Raw genomic sequence first — 19,108 nt, 5'->3', positions numbered from 1 at the left:
GAAATATAGGGTGATGGTTTGGAAATATAGGATGATGGTTTGGAAATATAGGGTGATGGTTTGGAAATATAGGGTGATGGTTTGGAAATATAGGGTGATGGTTTGGAAATATAGGGTGATGGTTTGGAAATATAGGGTGATGGTTTGGAAATATAGGGTGATGGTTTGGAAATATAGGGTGATGGTTTGGAAATATAGGGTGATGGTTTGGAAATATAGGGTGATGGTTTGGAAATATAGGGTGATGGTTTGGAAATATAGGGTGATGGTTTGGAAATATAGGGTGATGGTTTGGAAATATAGGGTGATGGTTTGGAAATATAGGGTGATGGTTTGGAAATATAGGGTGATGGTTTGGAAATATAGGGTGATGGTTTGGAAATATAGGGTGATGGTTTGGAAATATAGGGTGATGGTTTGGAAATATAGGGTGATGGTTTGGAAATATAGGGTGATGGTTTGGAAATATAGGGTGATGGTTTGGAAATATAGGGTGATGGTTTGGAAATATAGGGTGATGGTTTGGAAATATAGGGTGATGGTTTCGAAATATAGGGTGATGGTTTGGAAATATAGGGTGATGGTTTGGAAATATAGGGTGATGGTTTGGAAATATAGGGTGATGGTTTGGAAATATAGGGTGATGGTTTGGAAATATAGGGTGATGGTTTGGAAATATAGGGTGATGGTTTGGAAATATAGGGTGATGGTTTGGAAATATAGGGTGATGGTTTGGAAATATAGGGTGATGGTTTGGAAATATAGGGTGATGGTTTGGAAATATAGGGTGATGGTTTGGAAATATAGGGTGATGGTTTGGAAATATAGGGTGATGGTTTGGAAATATAGGGTGATGGTTTGGAAATATAGGGTGATGGTTTGGAAATATAGGGTGATGGTTTGGAAATATAGGGTGATGGTTTGGAAATATAGGGTGATGGTTTGGAAATATAGGGTGATGGTTTGGAAATATAGGGTGATGGTTTGGAAATATAGGGTGATGGTTTGGAAATATAGGGTGATGGTTTGGAAATATAGGGTGATGGTTTGGAAATATAGGGTGATGGTTTGGAAATATAGGGTGATGGTTTGGAAATATAGGGTGATGGTTTGGAAATATAGGGTGATGGTTTGGAAATATAGGGTGATGGTTTGGAAATATAGGGTGATGGTTTGGAAATATAGGGTGATGGTTTGGAAATATAGGGTGATGGTTTGGAAATATAGGGTGATGGTTTGGAAATATAGGGTGATGGTTTGGAAATATAGGGTGATGGTTTGGAAATATAGGGTGATGGTTTGGAAATATAGGGTGATGGTTTGGAAATATAGGGTGATGGTTTGGAAATATAGGGTGATGGTTTGATATTAGATGGGGTGGGGGGAGTCAGGGGACGTTCGTCACCGAGGAATTTCTCCAAAATTGAAAATTGCCCGTATTGGGGGAAGAAAGCTTTCACGTCGGGTCGTTTATGGAAAAAACACCTAAAAGAGCGAATTATAAAAAGTATGGAATTAGTAGCCGTAGTCGTTCCATTTATCCGCAACCCAACTGAAAGCTTGGATGGTGTAGAAATTGAAATGTTTATGGATAGAAAGCAGTTTCCGTTAGCGGACGATCCGACAGTACCCCCTCTAGGCCCGTCAGAAATTATCGTACTAATCAGCGGGGACTACTTTTATCAAATTTCAGACAGCAAATTCGAAGGGAAGAGCCGTTACACGCGGGCAATTATCTATTAAAATCAGTTACGAAGATTAGCGTGGAACCAAGGAACTAGAGGTCGGCGGAACAAATAAATTAACCGCAAAAATTTCAATTAATCCTTAAAATTAGTATTATTTGATTTATGTGAATAAATTATACGATTAAACAACGATTCAACATGTAAAATTAATCATTTTTTTCGAATATTTCTGAATAATTATCGGTTATGGATAAATATAAACAATCGTATAATTTCTTATTCAAACGCCGACCTCTACAAGGAACGTAGATCGCGCCCTTCTGACATTATTTTGAACTTGCAAGTTTGGGTATCAATGACGAGGAGGATCCCATAAATAATAGCAGGAATCCATACCTCTACCAGGAATGCTTATCCTAGCTTATCGCGTATGGTAAAATAACTCTGACGGCTTTGGCCCCGCCTACTAGAGAAAAAAATCCCCTCTGCACGTGTTGAAAATTCAACAATTAAAAACATTTTAGATATACTTTCAGTCATTTACTTCTGTTCTTAATATATATATATTCTTTTGTTTGAGTCATTCGCATAAAGTATGCCCCGTTTCCATTAAACTAGACAAAATAAAACCCCGTAGCACTTGTATTTTTATAGTTGACCCCGTACATTTGTAAAATCAGGCCTACTTTTGCTTTATTTCTTTATAGTGTGTAAAACGTTCTGGAAAGTTTTCGGTTTTTACACACAGTTTGTGTGTATTAGTCTCACGTACAGTGTAGCCGATGCCGATGCCGATGCCGCCGATGCCGATGGCGCCGTGTCGCGCATACCTCTTCAACGGTTAGGGCTAGAAGAGTCAATGATATCTCGTTCGAATGTACAGACATCGCCATTGATAGCCTTTCATAAAGTTTTCAAATCGGAGCCCAAAAAGTTGGGCATTTGCCCAATTTACTATTATCGGTGATTTCCTTTATGTAGTAGATATTTTATTTAAAATTAGGTCCGATAACGTTAAAAAAATATTATTGGATAGGTAAGGATTCAGCGGACCTACAACTTCGGTTATATCAGTAAATATTTAATTTAAGTATAGTTTTCAAGGTAATTTACGGGACCCCAATTTTCGTGTGTTAATATTTTCGCCTAAAAATCTACATAACGTTCCTTAATTTAAGTCCGACTTTCATGAAAGTTATATTTTTGAATAGCTGTGGTTTCCATATAACCTAGAATTGCAATTACGTTGCTTAAGTTTAATTCTAAGTTAGGTTTTTGGACAGCGTATACGTACCCCCCTCAACTTCCAACATTGGAAATACGCGTGGTTATAGAGACTATACGCGAATTTATCTCTGGCATTTTTCAAGGCCGTTCTAATATGACCAAAAGTAACAAATAAGGGTGACACTTATCGGAGCAGTACGTGATGCTTGCAACGTATGACCTGAAGAAGCAAATAAGTGTGGCACTTGTCGGAGAAATACGCTATGCTTATAACGTATGACCTGAAGTAACAAATAAGTGTGACGCTTGTCGGAGAAATACGCTATGCTTATAACGTATGACCTGAAGTAACAAATAAGTGTGACACTTATTGGAGTAATACGCTATGCTTACAACGTATGACCTGAAGTAACAAATAACTGTGACACTTATCGGAGTAATACGCTATGCTTACAACGTACGACCTGAAGTAACAAATAAGTGTGACACTTATCGGAGTAATACGCGATGCTTATAACGTATGACCTGAAGTAACATATAAGTGTGACACTTCTCGGGGTAATACGCTATGCTTACAACGTACGACCTGAAGTAACAAATAACTGTGACACTTCTCGGGGTAATACGCTATGCTTACAACGTACGACCTGAAGTAACAAATAACTGTGACACTTCTCGGGGTAATACGCTATGCTTACAACGTACGACCTGAAGTAATAAAGAAGTGTGACACTTATCGGAGTAATACGCAATGCTTATAACGTACGACCTGAAGTAACAAATAAGTGTGACGCTTGTCGGAGAAATACGCTATGCTTATAACGTATGACCTGAAGTAACAAATAAGTGTGACACTTATTGGAGTAATACGCTATGCTTACAACGTATGACCTGAAGTAACAAATAACTGTGACACTTATCGGAGTAATACGCTATGCTTACAACGTACGACCTGAAGTAACAAATAAGTGTGACACTTATCGGAGTAATACGCGATGCTTATAACGTATGACCTGAAGTAACATATAAGTGTGACACTTCTCGGGGTAATACGCTATGCTTACAACGTACGACCTGAAGTAACAAATAACTGTGACACTTCTCGGGGTAATACGCTATGCTTACAACGTACGACCTGAAGTAACAAATAACTGTGACACTTCTCGGGGTAATACGCTATGCTTACAACGTACGACCTGAAGTAATAAAGAAGTGTGACACTTATCGGAGTAATACGCTATGCTTATAACGTACGACCTGAAGTAACAAATAACTGTGACACTTATCGGAGTAATACGCTATGCTTACAGCGTACGACCTGAAGTAACATATAAGTGTGACACTTCTCGGGGTAATACGCTATGCTTACAACGTACGACCTGAAGTAACAAATAACTGTGACACTTCTCGGGGTAATACGCTATGCTTACAACGTACGACCTGAAGTAACAAATAACTGTGACACTTCTCGGGGTAATACGCAATGCTTATAACGTACGACCTGAAGTAACAAATAAGTGTGACACTTATCGGGGTAATACGCTATGCTTACAACGTACGACCTGAAGTAATAAAGAAGTGTGACACTTATCGGAGTAATACGCAATGCTTATAACGTACGACCTGAAGTAACAAATAAGTGTGACACTTATCGGAATAATACGCTATGCTTACAACGTACGACCTGAAGTAACAAATAACTGTGACACTTCTCGGGGTAATACGCTATGCTTATAACGTACGACCTGAAGTAACAAATAACTGTGACACTTATCGGAATAATACGCTATGCTTACAGCGTACGACCTGAAGTAACAAATAAGTGTGACACTTATCGGAGTAATACGCTATGCTTACAACATACGACCTGAAGTAACAAATAAGTGTGACACTTATCGGAGTAATACGCGATGCTTATAACGTATGACCTGAAGTAACATATAAGTGTGACACTTCTCGGGGTAATACGCTATGCTTACAACGTACGACCTGAAGTAACAAATAACTGTGACACTTCTCGGGGTAATACGCTATGCTTACAACGTACGACCTGAAGTAACAAATAACTGTGACACTTCTCGGGGTAATACGCTATGCTTACAACGTACGACCTGAAGTAATAAAGAAGTGTGACACTTATCGGAGTAATACGCTATGCTTATAACGTACGACCTGAAGTAACAAATAAGTGTGACACTTATCGGAGAAATACGCTATGCTTATAACGTACGACCTGAAGTAACAAATAAGTGTGACACTTATCGGAGAAATACGCTATGCTTATAACGTATGACATGAAGTAACAAATAAGTGTGACGCTTGTCGGAGAAATACGCTATGCTTATAACGTATGACCTGAAGTAACAAATAAGTGTGACACTTATTGGAGTAATACGCTATGCTTACAACGTATGACCTGAAGGTAACAAATAAGTGTGACACTTATCGGAGTAATACGCTATGCTTACAACGTATGACCTGAAGTAACAAATAACTGTGACACTTATCGGAGTAATACGCTATGCTTACAACGTACGACCTGAAGTAACAAATAAGTGTGACACTTATCGGAGTAATACGCGATGCTTATAACGTATGACCTGAAGTAACATATAAGTGTGACACTTCTCGGGGTAATACGCTATGCTTACAACGTACGACCTGAAGTAACAAATAACTGTGACACTTCTCGGGGTAATACGCTATGCTTACAGCGTACGACCTGAAGTAACAAATAAGTGTGACACTTATCGGAGTAATACGCTATGCTTATAACGTACGACCTGAAGTAACAAATAAGTGTGACACTTCTCGGGGTAATACGCTATGCTTACAGCGTACGACCTGAAGTAACAAATAAGTGTGACACTTATCGGAGTAATACGCTATGCTTACAACGTACGACCTGAAGTAACAAATAAGTGTCACACTTATCGGAGAAATACGCGATGCTTATAACGTACGACCTGAAGTAACATATAAGTGTGACACTTCTCGGGGTAATACGCTATGCTTACAACGTACGACCTGAAGTAACAAATAACTGTGACACTTCTCGGGGTAATACGCTATGCTTACAACGTACGACCTGAAGTAACAAATAAGTGTGACACTTATCGGAGTAATACGCTATGCTTATAACGTACGACCTGAAGTAACAAATAAGTGTGACACTTATCGGAGTAATACGCTATGCTTATAACGTACGACCTGAAGTAACAAATAAGTGTGACACTTATCGGAATAATACGGGATGCTTACAACATATGACCTGAAGTAACAAATAAGTGTGAAACTTATCGGAGTAATACACGATGCTTATAACGTATGACCTGAAGTAACAAATAAGTGTGACACTTATCGGAGTAATACGCGATGCTTACAACGTATGACCTGAAGTAACAAATAACTGTGACACTTATCGGAGTAATACGCTATGCTTACAACGTATGACCTGAAGTAACAAATAACTGTGACACTTATCGGAGTAATACGCTATGCTTACAACGTACGACCTGAAGTAACAAATAAGTGTGACACTTCTCGGGGTAATACGCTATGCTTACAACGTACGACCTGAAGTAACAAATAACTGTGACACTTCTCGGGGTAATACGCTATGCTTACAACGTACGACCTGAAGTAACAAATAACTGTGACACTTCTCGGGGTAATACGCTATGCTTACAACGTACGACCTGAAGTAACAAATAACTGTGACACTTATCGGAGTAATACGCTATGCTTACAACGTATGACCTGAAGTAACAAATAACTGTGACACTTATCGGAGTAATACGCTATGCTTACAACGTACGACCTGAAGTAACAAATAAGTGTGACACTTATCGGAGTAATACGCGATGCTTATAACGTATGACCTGAAGTAACATATAAGTGTGACACTTCTCGGGGTAATACGCTATGCTTACAACGTACGACCTGAAGTAACAAATAACTGTGACACTTCTCGGGGTAATACGCTATGCTTACAACGTACGACCTGAAGTAATAAAGAAGTGTGACACTTATCGGAGTAATACGCTATGCTTATAACGTACGACCTGAAGTAACAAATAAGTGTGACACTTATCGGAGAAATACGCTATGCTTATAACGTACGACCTGAAGTAACAAATAAGTGTGACACTTATCGGAGAAATACGCTATGCTTATAACGTATGACATGAAGTAACAAATAAGTGTGACGCTTGTCGGAGAAATACGCTATGCTTATAACGTATGACCTGAAGTAACAAATAAGTGTGACACTTATTGGAGTAATACGCTATGCTTACAACGTATGACCTGAAGGTAACAAATAAGTGTGACACTTATCGGAGTAATACGCTATGCTTACAACGTATGACCTGAAGTAACAAATAACTGTGACACTTATCGGAGTAATACGCTATGCTTACAACGTACGACCTGAAGTAACAAATAAGTGTGACACTTATCGGAGTAATACGCGATGCTTATAACGTATGACCTGAAGTAACATATAAGTGTGACACTTCTCGGGGTAATACGCTATGCTTACAACGTACGACCTGAAGTAACAAATAACTGTGACACTTCTCGGGGTAATACGCTATGCTTACAGCGTACGACCTGAAGTAACAAATAAGTGTGACACTTATCGGAGTAATACGCTATGCTTATAACGTACGACCTGAAGTAACAAATAAGTGTGACACTTCTCGGGGTAATACGCTATGCTTACAGCGTACGACCTGAAGTAACAAATAAGTGTGACACTTATCGGAGTAATACGCTATGCTTACAACGTACGACCTGAAGTAACAAATAAGTGTCACACTTATCGGAGAAATACGCGATGCTTATAACGTACGACCTGAAGTAACATATAAGTGTGACACTTCTCGGGGTAATACGCTATGCTTACAACGTACGACCTGAAGTAACAAATAACTGTGACACTTCTCGGGGTAATACGCTATGCTTACAACGTACGACCTGAAGTAACAAATAAGTGTGACACTTATCGGAGTAATACGCTATGCTTATAACGTACGACCTGAAGTAACAAATAAGTGTGACACTTATCGGAATAATACGGGATGCTTACAACATATGACCTGAAGTAACAAATAAGTGTGAAACTTATCGGAGTAATACACGATGCTTATAACGTATGACCTGAAGTAACAAATAAGTGTGACACTTATCGGAGTAATACGCGATGCTTACAACGTATGACCTGAAGTAACAAATAACTGTGACACTTATCGGAGTAATACGCTATGCTTACAACGTATGACCTGAAGTAACAAATAACTGTGACACTTATCGGAGTAATACGCTATGCTTACAACGTACGACCTGAAGTAACAAATAAGTGTGACACTTCTCGGGGTAATACGCTATGCTTACAACGTACGACCTGAAGTAACAAATAACTGTGACACTTCTCGGGGTAATACGCTATGCTTACAACGTACGACCTGAAGTAACAAATAACTGTGACACTTCTCGGGGTAATACGCTATGCTTACAACGTACGACCTGAAGTAACAAATAACTGTGACACTTCTCGGGGTAATACGCTATGCTTACAACGTACGACCTGAAGTAATAAAGAAGTGTGACACTTATCGGAGTAATACGCTATGCTTATAACGTACGACCTGAAGTAACAAATAAGTGTGACACTTATCGGAGAAATACGCTATGCTTATAACGTACGACCTGAAGTAACAAATAAGTGTGACACTTATCGGAGAAATACGCTATGCTTATAACGTATGACATGAAGTAACAAATAAGTGTGACGCTTGTCGGAGAAATACGCTATGCTTATAACGTATGACCTGAAGTAACAAATAAGTGTGACACTTATTGGAGTAATACGCTATGCTTACAACGTATGACCTGAAGGTAACAAATAAGTGTGACACTTATCGGAGTAATACGCTATGCTTACAACGTATGACCTGAAGTAACAAATAACTGTGACACTTATCGGAGTAATACGCTATGCTTACAACGTACGACCTGAAGTAACAAATAAGTGTGACACTTATCGGAGTAATACGCGATGCTTATAACGTATGACCTGAAGTAACATATAAGTGTGACACTTCTCGGGGTAATACGCTATGCTTACAACGTACGACCTGAAGTAACAAATAACTGTGACACTTCTCGGGGTAATACGCTATGCTTACAGCGTACGACCTGAAGTAACAAATAAGTGTGACACTTATCGGAGTAATACGCTATGCTTATAACGTACGACCTGAAGTAACAAATAAGTGTGACACTTCTCGGGGTAATACGCTATGCTTACAGCGTACGACCTGAAGTAACAAATAAGTGTGACACTTATCGGAGTAATACGCTATGCTTACAACGTACGACCTGAAGTAACAAATAAGTGTCACACTTATCGGAGAAATACGCGATGCTTATAACGTACGACCTGAAGTAACATATATAAGTGTGACACTTCTCGGGGTAATACGCTATGCTTACAACGTACGACCTGAAGTAACAAATAAGTGTGACACTTATCGGAGTAATACGCTATGCTTATAACGTACGACCTGAAGTAACAAATAAGTGTGACACTTATCGGAGTAATACGCTATGCTTATAACGTACGACCTGAAGTAACAAATAAGTGTGACACTTATCGGAATAATACGGGATGCTTACAACATATGACCTGAAGTAACAAATAAGTGTGAAACTTATCGGAGTAATACACGATGCTTATAACGTATGACCTGAAGTAACAAATAAGTGTGACACTTATCGGAGTAATACGCGATGCTTACAACGTATGACCTGAAGTAACAAATAACTGTGACACTTATCGGAGTAATACGCTATGCTTACAACGTATGACCTGAAGTAACAAATAACTGTGACACTTATCGGAGTAATACGCTATGCTTACAACGTACGACCTGAAGTAACAAATAAGTGTGACACTTCTCGGGGTAATACGCTATGCTTACAACGTACGACCTGAAGTAACAAATAACTGTGACACTTCTCGGGGTAATACGCTATGCTTACAACGTACGACCTGAAGTAACAAATAACTGTGACACTTCTCGGGGTAATACGCTATGCTTACAACGTACGACCTGAAGTAACAAATAACTGTGACACTTCTCGGGGTAATACGCTATGCTTACAACGTACGACCTGAAGTAACAAATAACTGTGACACTTATCGGAGTAATACGCTATGCTTATAACGTATGACCTGAAGTAACAAATAAGTGTGACACTTATCGGAGTAATACGCTATGCTTATAACGTATGACCTGAAGTAACAAATAAGTGTGACACTTATCGGAGTAATACGCTATGCTTATAACGTATGACCTGAAGTAACAAATAAGTGTGACACTTATCGGAGTAATACGCTATGCTTATAACGTATGACCTGAAGTAACAAATAAGTGTGACACTTATCTGAGTAATACGCTATGCTTATAACGTATGACCTGAAGTAACAAATAAGTGTGATCAGAAGAAAAAAATAAGAAAGACACTGATCGAAGGAATCTTCGATGCTTTCAAGGTATGACTAAAAGTAACAAATAAGTGTAAATACAATTATGTGTGGCCGTTGATATATATTGGTTGTGATACCGGCGTTGCAGGTTGCTGTGAATAGCTCAAACAAACTTAACACATTAGAAGGATTGTGTGTAATCTGACCGTCGTACGTCTTGTTACTTTTTCCTCTTTCTGCGTGAAGCGAAGCCCTGACGACTTCTTAGTTCTTTTTTTTGCCCCCCTTACTTTGTAATTTCAGCAGTTCTGATCAAAAGGGACGGTAGTCCCTATGCAAGGTCCGGGTATAGAGTAGAGCACCTACCCGAGCACTTGCTATATTATCTCGAGTCAGAATGAAGCCGATTTTACCCCCTCGTATCTCAAAACATATAGGTCGTATCAAAACAAGTGATACATCGTTTGAAAGTTTACAGGAACGCGACAAACATATACGAATTCCATCGAACAGGGTTGAGGTGACGTTTCGTAGTAATGGGGCAAAGTAAGGCTTCATTTTTCATCTTCTTCTTCTTCCATCTTCTCCTCGCAGACCGCTCTACACCAAAAACTACAGAACCGATTTAATTGCAATTTGGTATACAGTTTCAAATTAAGCTCCCATTGTGTCCTTCCAAAGGAGAAGTTCATATCTGGTATAGTTCTTGAGCTACGGCGACAAATGTACAGTTTAGCGAGTCGGTAACGAAACCATGGAGTAATAAACACATAAGAAGTACTAAACCGGAGCGACCATCGATTTAAAAAAATTAATGCAAAAGGTTTGAGGGTTGATTCTAGGTGAAAACGTGGCGCTGTGTTCGAAAAAATAGTCTTAAAGGTTAAAATGCCCGCTATAACGGATATACTTGAAAGCTATGTATGCAATATTTATAGGTGGATTGTAGGAAAAAAGAGACGCTGAGTTCGACAACAATAGTCTTGCGAGTGTCAGGGTGGTGGTTGTCCGCCATAGGGCTTGTCGATAAATAAGTCCAGTTTATGACGTTTATGGGAATATAATTACAGAAATAGATTAAACATTCGAATGCTACTGATTTATAGGTTGTTTCTAAGTGAAAGAGGTGCAGTGAGTTCGAATTGTCTCGCCAGTGTCGGGGTGGGCAGTGTGCCGCCAGAGGGCGGTAAACCATGCCAATGAGTAATAAACACAGTACAAAACGTGTAAAGTTTAATAACAATCGTACAAGCCTATTTATTAACATAAAAAAATGAATTAAAGAGCATAATGACGTCACGTTTTCAAAAAATTAAAGTAAACAATATCTAAACGTACACAATGTTGGCGAAAGAGCTAGGCAGATTTCAATATTTCAAATAGGTAAAAGTTCACTTTCCAATTTTGTTTATAAACATTATTAAAGGTATTATAATAACTTCACTTCTATTGTTATAAACAAAAAGGCGTAACTCAGTAAAACACTTAGGACGCGCAAGGTCTAGCATATTACTTCAGAGCAAATCACCTGTCGATAAATAAGTCCAGTTTATGACGTTTATGGGAATATAATTACAGATCTTGCCCGTTATTTGATTTCACTTTAATGGCCTAGAGTAATATAGGACGTGACGTTTTTGTTTAAAGGGCCTTGCAATTTTTAACCGAATGGTTTTTGGGTGGATTTTAACCTTTCGACGGACAACACGGCTCTCCCCGACTCGTATTAAACCGCCCACTTCTAAACATTTGTATCTTTAATAATTTTACCATTTTTCTAATTAAAATTTAAGTTGTTATTATTTCAGTTGAGCGTCATTATTCTTTTAACGCGTAGCCACGTACTACCAAACCATTACCTTTAGATTTTCAGTACAAGATTCAGTAAAGTGTTATCACAGCGCGCGCTCCCCTCTCACGTTGTTGTTTGTTAAGTTAACAAAGTGACGTCAAAAAAACTGTCAGCCACATCGAGATGAAAATCTGCGACGATAAGCATTCCTAGTAGAAGTATGGATTCCTGATAAAAGCGATTATTTTTTTTTAAAGAAACGACTGAGTTCAGGGAAGGGCGATATCACGTGAAATTCCCTTGGAAGCTTGTGAAAATTGCGTGGCCCGATAACAAAGCTTTGCGTAGAATAAAGGGGTTAGTTAATAGATTTTCACAAGATGTGGCTCTTTATATGGAGTACAAGACCGTCATTGACGAACAAATAGAGCTAGGTATAGAAAATAGCAAGGAGGGGGTTTATTACATCCTGTCAAACGGGGACTTTCAACCACCAAACTTAGGATTGTCAATGACGCTTTATTGAAAGAAAAGGGATGCCCCTCTTTAAATGTTTGTTTAAAACAAGGACCTAGTTTAAGCCCAGATATTTTGCTTAAATTCCGAAAACACAAAATCGCCTTTGTTAGTGACGTATAAAAGGCTTTTTTGATGGTAGCATTAGCCGAAGAGGATAGAGATAGCGGACTATTTTTTTGGGTGATCGAAGATGAAGTCAAAATTAAAGAAAATGAATTTAAACTCTTAACCTATTTTACTTTCGGCAACGGTAAAATTTCATTTAGAATGTAGTGAAGTAGAAAATACGAAGGTTAACAAGTCGGCCCAGGCCGTAATATTAGTTCCACATCGGCGAATTCGGGTGGGCAAACCCATACACCCTTAGTAGACACAGGTAGGCAAACTAATACAAAGGCTATTGAGGCCATGTGATTTCCTATCGTTTGATATATAGATTGCCATCCTAAGTTAAAGAGTGGACGCCGCCCACCCTCAGGATACGCGGGTGGGCAAACCAATACAAAATCGGTTGAGGCCATGTGATTACCTATCGTTAGATATATAAAATACCATCCTAAGTTGAAGGATTAAAACTTGGGCACCACCCACCCTCAGGGTACGCGGGTGGGCAAAGAAATACAAAAGCTGTTGAGGCCATGTAATTTCCTATCGTTTGATATATAATTTACCATCCTATGGTCGCATACTTTGCAGCCTAAGGGCCTGTTGCAAAAGCCCTAGCCAAAGTGCTATCCCATTGAATTTAACATGTGCGATTCTAGCAAAGCAGACTTTTGCAACAGGCCCTATGTTCGACTGCTTTGGATTTTTTGGTCTCACTCTTTCACGTAGACGCGAGCGTAGACGATTCCAAAATTTTACTTTTATTGTTCTATCGAATAGGTCCAAATTTTTTTTTCGGTCACTCTCCCTTTAAGGGGGTTGGTCGGAGGGGGCGGAAATTAGTGGAACGCGTGAGGGGGCGGAAAAAAATAGTTCTATCGAATGAGACCAACCCGCCCACCCTCAGGAGACCCGGATTTAATTCAAACTTCCCTCCAAAATAACTGCTCGATGAAATATTCAAACAAAAAAACGCGCCAAAACTTTCAGGCAAGAGCGACATCTCTGGACCAAATATACAAACTATAAATGTGTTCAAGACTAAAAGTTCCATCCTAAGTTAATAGAGTTGACTTTAACGTATTGTTATTAAAAGGGGGTCGTAATTGTGCCCCCTGTTTACCTGACAGACGTGAAACTGGCCATCGGTAAAAGTTGTGTAGCCCCACACTGTAATTCAAACTTCCCGCCACGCCCGTGTTAGACCCTTCCTGAAAATACACTGGGTTGGGGGGGGGGAGGCGAAGTTTGAGGTTCACTTGACGTTAAACGCCGTAAATATACGTAAAATAACGCGGAAAAAGGAACGACAATTGCGACAACTTCACTAGCCAAATCCCCCCGCGTCGCTAAAAACGACTAGAAGTTCCGAGTACAGTTTGGAGAGAATGCCGTGACTGGCTTGGTAAAGGCGTCGGTTTTACGAGAATACGCGGCCAGCAGCTATCTGGGTTCGAATCCCGGTGTCGCCAATGATATAATTTATAAAAATTGTTTTTCGCAGCTCCATCTACCGTGTCGTCGCTTTTCCACGCCAAACAAACAAACTACAACACTTAACGACTTTCCATCCATAGCAATAGTCAAACTTCGTTATATATATATATATATCGATGTGGAACTAAAAAGTGGTGGACCAATCGCTAATTTCGCTATACGCAGACGACCTTTCGAGTGAAGAAAATAGCGTAGAAAGCGCGTTTCAGCTATCCAAGGGATGCGCCGAATTAATGTTCAGGGGGAAGAATACAGTAAAAGCCTCTTTTTCGTTCAAGCTGAGCGTTTCTGTTTTAACAATTACACAATTGAATTATATTTTTCTTATTAGGCTGAACATTCCTCTAGTGCTTAAAATAATTTTGATAATTCTAACATTAATAGTTAACGAGATATAAGGTCCTAACAAAAGGGTAGTTTGGGCGCTTGCCCAACTTGTTTAGCTCCGGGGGTCCGAATTAAAACGTAATAACTTAATTACTTTTAAATTTAAAATTGTAAAAATTAATTTAGGCACTAAACAAGAGGCTGTTTTACACTGAAATATTAATTTTATAAGTTAAAATACAAAATTAAAAGAGTTCAGCTTGAAATAGCGCGAAAGTAGACAATGGCCACTGTAGTCTTCCCCCTTAAAGGCCCAAATGAAGCTTAGAAAATGGGAAACCAATACGCCCCATTTAAGACAGATGTGCTAAGTTTTATTCCCAGTGTTAGATCAGGGAAATAAAATCAAAATATTAGTTATGGAGTGGAATACTACATCAGATGGCTTTTCATTCAACTTTTCCAAATTAATTGAAAGCGCGTAGAAAGTCCCTAAAACAATTAGTAAAGTAGCCCAAATTTCCGAAGCTATAGGGATACTAACGTCATTTACCGTCAGGGGAAAACTCTTATTCCAGGAATTACGGAGAATTAAGTCAGATTGGTATAAAAATTTGGGAGGTTGATTTCGAAAATTTTGGCGGGGATTTAGAAGAATTATATAACCTAAGTCTCCCCAGACCTTATTTTCACGAAACAGATGGTGAATTAATAGGGAGATAAATACACTGATTTTGCGACGCTAGTGTAAAGGCCTACGGGACTTCTGTTTAAGTTAAGCAGCGTTCAGACTATGTGAAAATATTACGTTAGCATCGGTCGTGTCGTTTCGGTTATGTTGGTCGCGTCGGTTCGTTCATTTCACTGTTCAGAAAGGAACCAACCTTGCACGGAGATTAACATAAAAAGTGATTGTTCATCCAATCAGAGCTCAGTAATAACGGCGGAAAAATTGAAATAATTTTTTATCCACCTCTGATTGGTTATAGTATTTCGATGGTTCTAAAGGTCGCCACTACCTAGAGTCAGCGCTGATGAGGCATAAGGCTATATGCCTGCTATGAACTTTTTGAGCGGAACGAAATGGAAAAATGTAAACGACACGCGCGAAAATTTAAAGTCTCTGTTGAGAAGTCTGAACGGTGTAAGAACTCGAAGAACCGACACGATCGACGCAAACGTAATATTTTCACATAGTCTGAACGCTGCTTAACGAATGAGGCATACATTTGTTTATATACTTGCGCCACGGACGAATTTATTTTGGCATTTCGTAGAGTTATCGCTAGAAGAGGGACCCTAAGCATTATCTATTCGGATAATGCGAAAACGTGTAAAAGAGCGGACTTGAATTTACAGTCCATATACAAATGTATAAACAATGAAAGAGTAGGAGAATTTTTTGGAAGTAAAGGCGTTAAATGTAAATATATTGTTGAACGCGCCGCGTGGGCTGGAGGATTTTGGGATTATACAAAACTATTTTGAAGAATATTTTAAGAAAGTCAATTATTTATTTCACATCTAAAAAGTTTCACAACCCTGTTTTCCTGCGACTTATTAACAGGGTTTCTATACATGTTCAATTTTAAAAAATTATTTAGAACGAAAAATGCATGGCAACCCTGTTAAAATAGCTTCCGGAAACCGCCGCTTGAGTACAGTTGTACATCGTTAGTATGGGTTTCAGTTCAAAGGGAATAAAACCTTGGGTATTTGGTTGCTCTTGCCTTTGGCTTTAGAAATGTTTGGCGCCACTGTACAGGGAAATTTGAAAAATTCCTGGGTCTTCCATAAAGATTGCTTAGCAGGTTATATTCCTTTCAAGGAAGTATTTACAATTTCTATATATTACAAATGTCTACATTTTGACCGAATGTTTTTCATAATTCGACTCATACGGAGTAATGCAGTAGCGTAGCGCAGATTTTCCTTCGTATGGGCTAACAATTGATTAAATAAGAATAATTTGTTCGAACAAGCGTACATTTCGGGGTGGGTACGTGCCTCTGGCTCCAAAAAGAAGCTTTGGTTTCACTAACGTTAGCTATAATATCGTAAAACATAGAGGTGGATTTATATTCCTCGCATTTTTGACCGTAAACAAATTTCTGGAGCGAATATTTGTGGCATTTTGAATTTCATCTGAAAATCTCAGCATTTCGCCAAACAGTGCTCTTGAAGCTCGGATGCGTTTCTCTCGTTTAAGACTTTAACCATTTATTACGTAGAGATAATTAATTACCTTTTTATTCTTACGTGTATCAGTCACTACGTTTTGCCCTCATTTTTTAGAATATTATGTAAGGTTCACCAATTCTGAAGATTAACTAGATCTTAATGAAATTTTTGGTGTTACATAATTTGCAAACAGCGCCTTATAAGTAATTCGAAAACAGAATAGTTTAAATCGGTACTTCTGTTAGTTTTTTTACAATTTGGTTTTGGTAATAGAAAAATGTATTGAAAAGGGCTGGATTTTAATAATAATAATAATAATCAGCTAGGCTAATACCCAAGGCATAACCTTAGGCCTAAGTCGTCAAGCGACTTTTGAAGCCTTTAATTCAGGTGGCCGGGTTACAATGCGTAGGAGGATCGAGCCAACAGCTCCCTACACTAACTATTACGGTTAACCTCAACAAGTTTCTATGGAAGGGGAAACCGAAGAACTCGATGGAAAACCCCTTAAACCAGTGGGGAGAGAACTTGCAAACTCAACGCGGAAGGAGTTGTTCCGAGTTTTCACCCAGTGCCACAAGCTGGGATCGAACCCGGCTCCTCTTGCTGCGAGGCGAAAGTGCTAACCACTCTGCCACCCCACTCCGCTTGAGGAGGTTTTTCCGATAAACCCAACAGAGGTAACGATGTAAACTATTGTGTTTTCGATTTCGTATTTTTACTCAGAAACCGTTGATATATATTTTGTAATATGCTAACCGAAATATTTCTTGAAAAATGTCCGTTTTGCACCTTGAAGTGGTTTTTCCGGCACAACCAACAGAGGTTCAGAGGTAAACTTTTTTTTTGAGTTTATGGTACCTTTTTCATTTGGTTTTCTTTCATTACCATGGGCAATACTAATAACTATAACTGTTTTTATTTTAAAACTTTTTCGTCAGCCGGGTTTTACAAATGTTTAATTTCAATGATTAAATTAACCATTCCACAAAATTATGAATTAAAAAATATAATTTGTAAAAACCCCTTCCAAAAATGTATATATAAATATGTTTATCTATCTATCTATATACAACCAATTACTTTTTTACCATATGCTCTCATTATGATTCTTCAATTTTAAAATCTCCCCATCTCCTTACATCTATTACGCCGTGATCTAATTCTAACTGTCCCATCTTTTTGATACACACCGCTTCTTTAAAAACTCTTTTATTCCAGTTCGGTTCTTGTAATAAAACTTTCTCTGAATTCCTCTCTATTTCGTGATTAACATTTTTTAGTATATGGTCTGCTAGACCATTCTTCTTATCCAACCTACCATTATCCCCTTCTAATTTTAAGTGTTCTTTTAGAGATTGTCCAATATATGATTTTTCACATCCACATTTTATTTTATAAATTCCCGTCGTTTTTTTTAAATTCCTCTATTTTAGGTAGCGTGTTCGTGGTTTTATGTACTAAATGAACATTAAACTTTCTTAATTGACGGTTAGTTTTTTCACTAATGCCTTCTTCGTACGGTAGTGAAATTACATTTTCAACTTTTTACCTCGCCGAGGGGACATAGTCCCCTAGGAGGGGTATTACAATCACCGTGTCTGTGGGTGTGTGTGTCTGGGCTGCGAACGCGTTCGCATTTTAGGAGCAAAATGTAATCGCTGCGTACGCAGTTTCTTAGAATTAGGGAAAAGGTTTTTCCAAAAACGCCCTCTTTTTTTGTCATTGGGTGTATTATAATTTTCTTTTGCGAATTGTGATTGTACGTGAAGAATCTTCGACGTTTGGGACGGACCTCGGGCTGAGGGTTACGGTAAACGTCTCAACGTCCAAATGGCAGGGTTTCCACGTCATAGTATCATTCTGCGATCGCATCGGTCGGGATTCGAACCCGAGCCCTCTTGCATCACAGGCGAGTGTTCTACCACAGAACCACCGATACGGTTCTTTGAAAATTATAAGCTCAGCTTAAGCGGAAGAGTATATTAATTGTTTTTAAAGTCTTAAATTTTTTTACGTATGAAATTTCAAAGGTCAAATCTTGTTTTAGCGCAGTCAGCAGAGATAAGAGGGTTAAAGGGTAGAACCCGTGGGTGGTCCACTTAGTTAGTTTTTTGTCTATCGGTACTTTTGAACCGTTAAGGGTCATTTATGAATACAATTTCAAATGGTTTACAACGCGCTTTTTTCGTTTTGCTTACTTTACTCGTAACTTCGTAATTTATCGGTTTTAAATGTGTGATACATTTCATTAATGTGGTTACGTTGATTTTATAC

At 38.6% G+C, this 19,108-nt stretch overlaps 1 non-coding gene across 1 annotated transcript; it reads right to left on the bottom strand.

Moving 5' to 3' along the window:
- Positions 1–18,701: 18,701 nt before the first annotated feature.
- Positions 18,702–18,773, bottom strand: TRNAH-GUG (transfer RNA histidin (anticodon GUG)). The gene has a single exon. It is a non-coding gene; the product is annotated as a tRNA-His (tRNA).
- Between the last annotated feature and the right edge of the window lie 335 nt (positions 18,774–19,108).

This window comes from Leiobunum rupestre, chromosome 6, assembly GCF_980474605.1.
Source record: "Leiobunum rupestre chromosome 6, qqLeiRupe1.1.hap1, whole genome shotgun sequence".
Classification (NCBI taxonomy): domain Eukaryota; kingdom Metazoa; phylum Arthropoda; class Arachnida; order Opiliones; family Sclerosomatidae; genus Leiobunum; species Leiobunum rupestre.
This window is presented reverse-complemented; position numbering and strand designations above follow the sequence as displayed.